The sequence below is a fragment of the Rattus norvegicus genome, chromosome 3 (assembly GCF_021556685.1).
Source record: "Rattus norvegicus strain SHRSP/BbbUtx chromosome 3, alternate assembly SHRSP_T2T, whole genome shotgun sequence".
In the NCBI taxonomy this organism is placed as follows: Eukaryota; Metazoa; Chordata; class Mammalia; order Rodentia; family Muridae; genus Rattus; species Rattus norvegicus.
The window spans coordinates 145,989,896-146,000,817 of NC_141536.1; the positions used below are offsets into that span (position 1 = coordinate 145,989,896).

Below are 10,922 nucleotides of genomic sequence, written 5' to 3' on the forward strand. Positions count from 1 at the left end.
CTCCACACAGAAGTAATGATCCCCAAATTCCACACCATCAATCCTGCTTTGTCCTGTTGTTAGAAGTGAGTCTCCAAGTCCTGGCCCCATTGGGCTCTGCTTCTGGAAGGAGGAATGCCAAAGAACCTGCGGATATAGTTTAAAACCACCACAGTTCTAAGAGACCTAGATCACTCACTCACATGTCACCTCTCGACCTCAGGTTCCCCCAGAGGCTGCCCTGAGAGATCTCGGGTCCAACTGAACTAAAACCAGTTCCGGGTTTCCAGGCAATGGGTTCTGTATTTTGGGCTGGAGATCTAGGGAAGAGCGTCATAAATTTCATGGTGTGTGGCTGCACAAGGTCCCAGGGTCACAGGACTGCCCCTGTGTGTTGCAGCTCAGGCTCATGGCTTCCTTTCCCAGGGCCTCAGTTTCTGTATCTGGGAATCCCAGGGGAGCTGGGTTGCCGGGCAGACAAAGCAAGATGGTGGCAGAGCTGGAGGAGAGGAACATCTGTTTTTGGCTGGAGGATGCCAATCATCCCGCACGCTGATTGATTGGCGCCAGCACAGATTAATTTCCTCCTGCCTCAGCTGGGTCTTAAGTGCCACTCAATCACCCCTTTGCTGGTCTCCGAGCTTTTTCCTTCCCACCACCACAGCTGTTCTCAAGCCTCTGCAGGCCTTTGCAGTCAGAGGCCCGCACTTCCCTGTGTCCAAGGCCAGCTGTCTCTTGTCTATCTCCTTCTGGGCCTCACGCCCCCTTGACTTTCTCCAATTTCTCTTCTCCTTCCCCCACATAGCAACACTTAGCTGCTTCCATTCATGGCCTCTGTCTGTCCAGGGCAAGCTTCTCTAATGAGCTATCCCTGCCTCACTCTGATGTCCCCGAGACTTCCTAAGTTTCCACCAGGCTCTCGGCTCTCCCAACTGCCTTCTTCTTGAGGCCTTTCAACATGAGCCACAGTGAAGTGGAACAACTGTTGGGGACCCCAGACAGGATTTAGCTGGCCTTCCTGGGACCCCCCACAAGGTTCTTCCAGGATACAGAGATAAAGTTACCGGTGAGGCATAATTACTTCACTCCTAGCAGCAAAGCCCAACACTGGGGTATTGTTTCCCTCTAATCCCTCCACTCAGCCTGGGTCTTGCCACTGTCAGTGTGGGGTCTCCAGCGGGCTTCAGTGCACCACCCCCAGCCGAGATTTGGCTAAGGCCTGGCTTTACACACTTTACAGCAGCTTCTGAGTCCGGGGGTGGGGGGCATTTGAAACCTCCTTGGCTAGTGTCGGTCAGCAAGAGATCCTGTGTCCGCATTTTGTGACTGTTGCATTTTTCCAGTCATTCATAATCTTTCTGATTTCTTCTCTGTCTCTGGCTACCCACTTCATCCTCCCTGGGTCCTCTTTACTCATACTGCAAACCCTTATGGCTTGGAGAAATCAATGGCACTCAAATTCTTGTCACAGAGACTGCTGCTGAGACCCCGGCCTGAGTCAGTGGCAACTCAACTGATGACCGCTCAGCTCCCGTGAACCACTCTCCAAATCCTGTTTAGATTCTGTTATTCCTTGTGTCCTTGAGCCATGACCCTGGAGGGTGCACCAGGCTCTTCCCAGACCCAAAGGTCTAGGCCTGCCTGCTGGGGGTCTGACTTCCTTTGCTGGCTAGACAAACCCTAGAGTCATCTGAGAGGAAGAAACATCAACTGAGAATAGACTTCCATAATTGGGCTGTATACTAGCCTGGAGGGCATTTTTAACTTAGTGGTTAATGTGGCAGGGCCCAGTCCATTGTGGGTGAGGACACCCCGGGCAGGTGATGTTGGGGTGTTTCAGAAAGCAGGCCGAGCAAGCCGCGAGGATCAAGCCAATAAACGGTTGATGCTTTATGGACTCAACCTCACCGTTTGCGTCTGGGTTCCTTCTCTGCTTGAGTTCCTACCTTGACTTTCTTTGATGACAAACTGTGATGTGAAATTGTAAGCCAAACAAAGCCTTTCCTCCCCAGGTTGCTTTAGTCATGGGGTCTCATCACAGCAAGAGCAAACTCTAAGACACACCCTCCGGCGCACCCTTCATCTCCTCATCCCACACCCTCCCCGTTGAACGGGCAGTCATATGAACTTTCGGACTCGCTCCAGCACTGCGAAGATTCGCAAAACTCCCATGCCCAAGCCTGATGCTAGGCAGTCCTAGCAAGGCAAGGAGGAGCCAGGGGGACCGGTGCTCATGGTTTGATGCAAGGTAGTCCAGCGTTCAAGAGTTGCTTGACCCTCGAGGTGTGCTGACCCAAACCTGTAATCTCACCTGCTCCCGAGGCTGATGAAGGATTACAGAGTCAAGGCTCACACAGGAAATTTAGTGAGATCTTGTCTCAAAATAAAAATGGAAAAAAAAAGTAGGGTTTGGGTTGTAGATCACTGCCTAATGCAGGCGAAGTTTGCCTGGTTCCATCCCCAATACTGCAGGTCAGACCACATTGTCTCTGGTGAGTGTGTGCCTTCTCTTTTACCCTTTGTTGCCTTAAACAAATTTATTATTTTTATCATTATTAATTATTATTGTTGTTGTTTTGTTTTGTTTTTTTTAAGACAATGTGTCTCTGTGTAGCTCTGGATGTCCTGTAACTTGCCCTGTAGACCAGGCTGGCCTCGATCTCAGTGATCTGCCTGCCTCTGCCTCCCAGATGTCTTAGAGTTGCTCCTAAGGCGTGTGCCACCACTGCTTGGCCAGGATGCACTCTCTCCAGCCTCCCTGCTTCTGGCTTTTTGAGTCAGGGACTTGCTAGATGGCCTGATTCTGATCTTCCTGCCTCTAACTCTGGGATGCGGGATTGCAGACTCACCGCCATACCTTGTCTTTAAAAAAATGTATTTAGCTAGCCAGACCTTGCCAGCCACATTGACGTTCTATAAAAGCTTATTTATTCATTTATTTTGTTTGTTTGTTTTTGTTTTTATTTGTTGCAGTGCTGGGGGAGCCCGGGGCCAGGGATGTTCTACTATTGCGCTAACCTTTAGCCACACATTTATATCCATGTCTGGCAGAGCTGCAGGGTTGCGTGTGTTTCTTCGAAACTGCACGGCAAAAGAACGAAGGTCCCAGATTGTAAATTGCATCCCAACAAAATCGAAACCCTCTCTGCAGAGTGCGAATTGGTGCAGGAGCTTTGCTAATACCCACAGAAGCAGGACATTCTCCTTCCTCCTGGAATAGCAACTCCATCCTTGGGACACGCCAAACAGAACCAGATGCACAGGGTCGCTGGTGACGGTCGTGTTCGGAATATCCACGGCATCTTCGTCTGTCACAGCAAAGCTCTGGGAACCACCTAGACATTTACAGACAGTTGATGGGTAGATAAATAGGTTCATTGGTGTATTCGTACGAAGGAGTCCTATGCAGAATGAGAAAGAATAGGGCCTGGGGCCATGGCTCAGCCAACAAAGTGTTTCTTGCACAATCGTGAGGACCTGGGTTCGATCCTCAGCACCCCATACAACGTGTGCTGTGGTACCATGCACTTGCAATCTCAGCCCTGAGGGATTGAAAGATGGCTCCTGAGGAACAACATCCAGGGCTGACCTCAGGGCTCCATGTGTATCCACCCCCAGGAAAACACCCCCCCACACACACACACACACAGCCACATGGAAGGAATCTCACAGACATACATCCATTTCACAAAAGAAACCACTGACTCAAATCTATTCATTCACATGAAGCTCAAGAACAAGTAAACCCTCAGGTAAGAGAAGTCTCCTGGGAGGAAGGCATTGAGCAGGAAGGGGTGCAATGGAACCTTCTAGAGGGCGGAAACTGTTCTATATTTTAATGTAATGGCCACGTGCAAGCATCATTAAAGATTCAATGAGCCACACCGGCCAGATGTGCGTGGGGCACGATGTGTTCCTCGTGTGTTTACCCAATCAAGTACATCCAACACATGTCATTGTGCTGACCACCACAGGGGGCTGGGGTAGGAGTGGGAAAAGAGAAAGCATGACACTCAGCAAAGGGTGCCCATGAGGCCACTCTCATCCACCCATGGAGAGCACTAAGCCCCTGGAAGGACACCGAGATCAGGTTCCTCATGAAACAGAGCTGGTTTAATTAAGTGTGGCTCAACCTAACCCCCGTGATTATCCGATGATAATCTCGGTATCTGTCCCCTCAGCTCCATCTGCTCTCTGACTGTCGCATCCTTAATTGCTCTATGTCCTAGCCTGCCACTCCTCAGAGCACAGCACATACTCACCTCTCCTGTTCCATGAAGTGTCCGTTGGCCCTTGATTCTTTTCTTGAGTATTTCCCCACCCAGTTGCCCCCACCCTGCCCCCACCTGCTGCTCTCCCATGACCCCCAAGGCCCTCAAACCCTCAAGAGCATCATTTCTTCCTGACTCCCACCCAATTTGGCAGCTCACAGCCCTCACTGACCATGGCCACCTTCTAGAAACACACTCCATTGGGTGCCATGATGACCCAGGACCCAGCTCCTTACCCATCAGCCTCCTGGAGCTGGTCTTCAGAGACATGTGTCCTGTAGTCTCACATGTCTGTGTGGTTGCATGGTGAGTGTGTTCAGAACAGTGGGACTGTAGGTGGGAACCAAGGCACCTCCGATAGATAGAAACCACGGCCCTGCCTGTCTAGGCCCGTTTAGTGAAGAGACTGAAGCCATCTGCCCAGAGTCACAGACAGAGGCAAGAGAAAGCGTAGGGAACTGACAAGGCCCCCTAAGTCCCTCACCCCTCACAGCCTCCCCCAGTGTAACTCCTACTTCCACTGACTGGGTCGCTACTGAGATTAAAGGGCAGATGCATGTCGCAAAGGGGAGCTCTGGGAGGTCTTGAGGAAAGTGCTGTCCTGCGTGCAGCCTAGGACGTTTCCCTAGCACAGACGTCCCTCCCCTAGCCCCCTCCACTCTTCCCGCTGCGTCGGACAGTCCAGTAATGCACCTTTTGCTCTTCAGTTGGTTTCAGTAATTAAGAAAGATTGAACCGCATCCACTCCATGCCACAGGGTTTATCGGCAGCTGCCAGCGTTCGTGCGCTTTGCCAGGTGCCGAGACCCTTCAAGAGGGTAGCAGGCTCCGGCTGAGGAGTGGGGTACGCCGTGGACGCCAGTCACTGTGGGGTCCCAGAAGACGTCCAGCTCATGTTTCTGGGAGGAGGGAAGACGGTTTAATTAATTAATTAATTAATTAATTAATTTTTTGCCACTCAATGAAACACATGTTCTTGTCCAAAACTCATTTCCCGCTGCCACACTTAATTCCCCCTCCCCTCCCCCAACCCACTGGTGTTCCTGCTGCCTTCCTCTCTCGATGCCATCATTCCCTGAAGTGTCAGTATGGCGAGTTTATTTTCTGGTCCCAGCTTCCAGATTTTTACAGCACGAGACTTCTTTTCTGTGCTGGCTGCCTCTGTGAAGGCGCCCAGGGGCAAGAGAGACAGGAGGCAGGCTTTTCACCAGGCACTTCTTTTGAATTCTTGAACCGTACAAATCTTTTTGTTTCAAAATATTAATTTTTAAGAGCTTCTATTTAAACATACCTATTTAGCTGGATGTGGTGGTACACATCTATAATCCTAGCACTTGGGCTGAGGAAGACTAGTCTCTGAGTTTGAAGCTGGCTAGCCTAGTCTACATGATGAGTTCTGGGCTAGTCAGAACTACGGAATGAGACCCCATCTCAAAAAAACCAAACCTCTCCAGCAGCAGCAGCAGCAGCAACAAAAACCTTCTGTGGAGACCAGTGTCTTGGTCCTTGTGATCTTGGCACTCCAGTGGCAGAACCAAGATGGTGGAGAATTGAAAGCCAGCCTTGGCTACCCAGCAAGACTCTGCTCCTTGTTTAGTTCCCCTAAGCCCTCTTGCCTGCTCAGCCAGAGTCTAGTTTGTGTCCTTTGGCCAGAATTCTTTAGTGTCCCCTAAGACTGCTCTGGAAAGGATTCCTAAAGCCTCCCCATGGGTGAGCCAGCTCCTTGGCCTCCTTGGGCATGGGCCTCTGTTACTCTGCATCCTGGGCTCTCTGTTTCCTGAGCCAGCAGGACCTCCTGCCCACATCTGCCTTCTGGCCTTGCCTTGTCCCTCTCTCCCAACCTCTGGAATCTTGCCCTGTGTGTCAGCATCTCTAGAGCTGCAGCTCCCTAGTGGACCCCGTGACCTCCAGTGTTCAGGCTACACCAGGGTGCATCCTGCCTGGTGTCTGTGCTTATGACTGACTGATCTTCAGCGTCCCGATCCACCCAGTCTCCAGGACACCCTGCTTGTTTATCCCAGGGGTGGTACACAGTGTGTCTGGGTTGCCTGATTCAAGTTTGTCCTCTGTCAACCTCTTGATATGGGAAAGTTTCTTCCGTCCCTGTTTTTTGTCCAAAGAGGTGCTCTCATGAATAGTTGCATGTAAATAAATTGCGGTCTGGGGTATGGTTCATGCATCGTTCTCGGGGCCCTGTTCCTGGCACTGCGAAACTTGGGCATGGTGGCCCGTGCTTGTAATCCCAACATTCCAGGAAGGCAGGAGGATCGGGAGTTTAAGGTCATCCTTGGCTACACGAGTTCAACAGCAGCTGTGAGACTGAGACTTTCTTCTTTTTTTCTTTCCTTTTTGATTTTAAATCAAGCTTTCAGGACAGAGGCTAGCTAGCACATTGTATATTTATATAAAGAATATATTTGTGAGATGCGAATGCTCCGAGCCAGGTCTCCGTCCTCCTCTTGCAAGCCCTGTCCTATTGGAGCATGCCCTCACTGCCATCCAGTCCAGTCAGAGGGTAGGAGCCCAAGGGTCTTGCCTGATACTGCCCCATCACTGATTCTGGCCCACCCTGCCTCTAAACTCTCTCCCCATCTCTGCATCCTGCCTGGTCTCTGGCCTGTGAACTTGCTCTCGTTAAACTCAACAGTGTTCTACTAATTGCCAGATCAGGAGAAAAAAAAAATCCAGCCTTCATTGGTTTGGTTTTTATGCTACATTTCGTCCGGCTGATCCTATTCTCCTAGAAATGTCTCACTAGCTCGGTTTCCATGGCAACTTGGTCTGCCCGGTCTGCTCACGTGCCGCACGGTGCTGACATTTCTCTCTCTCTCTCTCTCTCTCTCTCTCTCTCTCTCTCTCTCTCTCTCTCTCTCTCTCTCTCCCTGATGCTGTTGTAGGTGCCTTGGGCTCCTCCAGTCTCTGAAAATGGCGGCGTGAAGGTTCTGGAATGTTGAGCCTGGGAACTTTCATTCCAGTGAGCACGGGCAGATTTACAACAAGCACCCCAACTCTGTCTCCAGGCAAGATATCCTGAGAGACAAACTATTAGACTTAAGTCTCTGCTGGTCAGTTCTCCCAGGCATCCATAGGCATCTCCATGTCAACTTTAGTCTGTCTCTTTCCCCAAGTCCCAGGGAGAGCTCCATAAGTCAGAGTCTGTGGATGAACTCAGCGGCTGATGTGATTGCATAGCAAGCAGGCACAAGGTCCTAGCTTCAAGCCCCAGCACTGTATAACTTGGACATGATAATGCTTGATTGTAAGGCCACACACTTGGGAGGTTGACCAGAAGGCCATAAGCTCAAGGTCATTCTCAGCTACATAGTAAATTTGAAGCCAGTCCGAGCCACACGAGACCAAGAATAAAACAATGCAAACCAACTCATAATTCGGTCCGTGGCCTTTGCCTACTTCGAAGTCTCTTCCCTGACTTGGTACTGGCTACAAGGTTAGGTTCACGTTCTTCAAATGTCAGGGGATGCTCACTGCTGATGCTTTCAGTTGCCCTTCCACCGTGCCCCATCTTATCCAAAACTCCAGGGAAACCTAACAGCTTGTGAACACCAGCTACTCAGTTCCTGCTCTCGGAACCTTTGTCCCCTCTGACAGAGGGCCCTTCTGGTCTTTCTCCCCAGTCCCCAGTTTTTGAGATATCAACTCAACTAGCAGTTTCTCCAGGAAACCTCCTTCAGAGAGTCCATCCCTAGTTCTGAGTCCCCAGGCAGAGGTGACACTCCCCCCACAGTGTTCTTGGCACACTCTAAGTGGTAGATCCTAATTTCCCCCAGAGCAGTTCTGACTTCAGGCAACAAGCACCAAGTCAGAAAGAGCTCTGAGACAAAGAGGAATTCATTGGCTCTCAAGGAGGGCAGGGTTCTTTTGGGCTTCTGAGAAACTGAATGGAGGAGTGAGAGCCCCCCCCCCATACTCAGCCACCGTAATAGAAAAACCCATCTTACCATTATGTGCATGTGTCGAGGTATAATTTACATACCAATAAGCCAACATATAAAATGTACTATTGGATGAATCTTGACACCTGTATACACTTAGCATGAGTCAAGAAAATGCCCATACTCCCCAACCCCTGGGACCTCTTAAGTCCTTCATGATTCCTTATACCTTCCATTCCCCTCCCTTTTCCCTCTATTCCCAGGCAACTGCAGATTCGCCACTACTGCACGCCAACTGCAGTTTCTAGATGGTATGCAAATGGACCAATTGTCCTCTGCTATTGTCTGGCTTCTTTCCTAAGTGTAATTGTTTGAGCTCGTCTGTACTGTGTGAATAGCTGGCCTGATGGATGGCAGTCTATTGTGAGTGTAACAGGATCGCTTATCCATTCTTGCAGGGACGGAGGGATGGTGAATTTCTAGTCTGGGGTGCTCTGAATGGTCATGTGCTCATCTTTGTAAGGGCACATGCTTTCGAGTCTCTGGGCCAATTCACACTCCTATCCTGCAAACCATGAGCCTTCCAGTGCCCCACATTGCCACCCACACTTGGCATGGTCAACGTTTTTAATTTTAGATATTTCTGATAGGTACATCTTGGGGGTTGTCTCTTCCTCCTCCCCGGCCCCTGTGTGTGTGTATGTGTGTGTGTGTGTGTGTGCGCGCGTATGTGCGCACGCAGATGAGTGTATGTTAGTATGTATGTGCAGATGTGTGTGTTAGTATGTGTGTGCAGATGAGTGTGTGTTAGTATGTGTATGCAAATGAGTGTGTGTTAGTATGTGTGTGCATGCATGTGTGTGCGCCTGTGTGTGTGTGCTTGGTGTGGGTTAGGGGGGCTTCATTCACCCGTTTCCTGCCGGTTTCCAGGTCTCCCTCCTCCATTCTGATTATCCAGATGTGCGGGCCTCCCTCCATGCTGCCCCTCCCCCTTCCCCTCTGTTTTAGTGTTAGTATGTGTGTGCAGATGAGTGTGTGTGTGTTAGTATGCATGTGCAGATGAGTGTGTCTGTGTTAGTATGTGTGTGCAGATGAGTGTGTGTGTTAGTATGTGTGTGCAGATGAGTGTGTGTTAGTATGTGTGTGCAGATGAGTGTGTGTGTTAGTATGTGTGTGCAGAGGGGTATGTGTGTTAGTATGTATATGCAGATGAGTGTGTTAGTATCTATATGCAGATGAGTGTGTTAGTATGTATATGCAGATGAGTGTGTGTTAGTATGTGTGTGCAGATGAGTGTGTGTTAGCATGTATATGAAGATGAGTGTGTGTGTGTTAATATGTATGTGCAGATGTGTGTGTGTGCTAGTATGTATGTGCAGATGAATGTGTGTGTAGATGAGTGTGTGTGTATGTGTGTGTGTTAGTGTGTATATACAGATGTGTGTGTTATATGTGTGTGCAGATGTGTGTGTGTGCTAGTATGTATGTGCAGGTGAGTGTGTGTGTGTGTGCAGATGAGTGTGTGTATGTGTGTGTGATATTATGTGTGTGCAGATGAGTGTGTGGGGGCAGAGAAGGCTGTCAGGTGCCTGACTTTCCACCTTATTACCTTGAGAAAGGATCTCTCACTGAACCTAGAGTTAGGCTGGTGGCCAGAGAGCCCCAGCAAGCCTTCTGCTTCTGCCCCTGCAGGGGCTGGATCTGTAAGAGCACAGGGCCATACCTGCTTTACCATAGGTGTTGGGGATCCTTACACTGGAGCCATCTTTCTAGCTCACCTTCTGGGATTTTAACTTGGATCTTTCCACTGACAAGTGACATCGAGGGTCTCTTGTGTCTGTTTCCCATCTGTTTATCTTCAGGAAGTGTCTGTTCCAATCTTTTGCTTATTTTTTTATTGGCTATTTTTTTTTAATTTTGAGTTTTAAGACTTCATACACATCTCTCATTAGATATATTATTTGCAAATATTTCCTCCCAGTTTGTGGTTGGTCTTTTTACACTGTTGATGAGTCTTTCAAAGAACTTAAATTTTTATATTTTCTGCACTACTGAGGATCAAACCTAGGGCCTTGGGCATGCTGGAAAAGTGCTAACTTTCCCACCAAGCTAACTCAGAGCATACATTTCTTGATTCTTATGATCCGGTTTATCAAATGGTTCTTTTAAGTTTTTATTTCATTCATTCATTTATTATCCATCTATCCATCCATCATCTATCCATCCATCCATCCATCCATCCATCCATCCATCCATCCACCTGTCTGCTTGTCATCTATTCAGTGTGTTCACACATGCACTTGTGGAGCTCAGAGCCATCTTGCAGGAGTCAGTTCTCTCCTTCCACCGTGTGGGTCCTGGGGATGGAATTCAGGTGGTCAGGCTTGACCTCCAGGGTCCTTACCCACTGAACTACCTCAGTCCAGTCAGTTTGTTCATTTGTGGCTCCTGCTTTTTCCACCGTGTCCTCTTACAATGAATTTAAGAGCTCTGTCCAACTCTGGCTAAAACATTTTCCTTGTATGCTCTGTTCTCCACAGTGTCGGGTTTTCTCCATTTTATGTTTTGCTGTTATTTTAGTGGCTGAGTCAGTGAGGGTTTGGTATTGCCAAGAAGAGAGACCCTGTTAATACGGTAATCTGTCTGAAAAGCAAAGCTCAAAGTCTTCCCTGGCTCCTCCTTGACTTTGGGATAGAATCCCAGGCTCCTGACAAAAGGCTTGCGAGAGCATCCTGGCCCCGCTGTCCACCCCTTTCCTCTCTGGCGTCTTCTCAAGCACT

At 49.3% G+C, this 10,922-nt stretch overlaps 1 long non-coding RNA gene across 1 annotated transcript; it reads right to left on the reverse strand.

The window, feature by feature from the left end:
- Positions 1 to 2,913: 2,913 nt before the first annotated feature.
- On the reverse strand, positions 2,914 to 6,094 carry LOC147995778 (uncharacterized). The gene is made up of 3 exons (XR_015684750.1): positions 5,696 to 6,094; positions 4,944 to 5,148; positions 2,914 to 3,314 (listed from the first exon to the last, which is right to left on the reverse strand). It is a non-coding gene; the product is annotated as an uncharacterized LOC147995778 (long non-coding RNA).
- Positions 6,095 to 10,922: the final 4,828 nt, after the last annotated feature.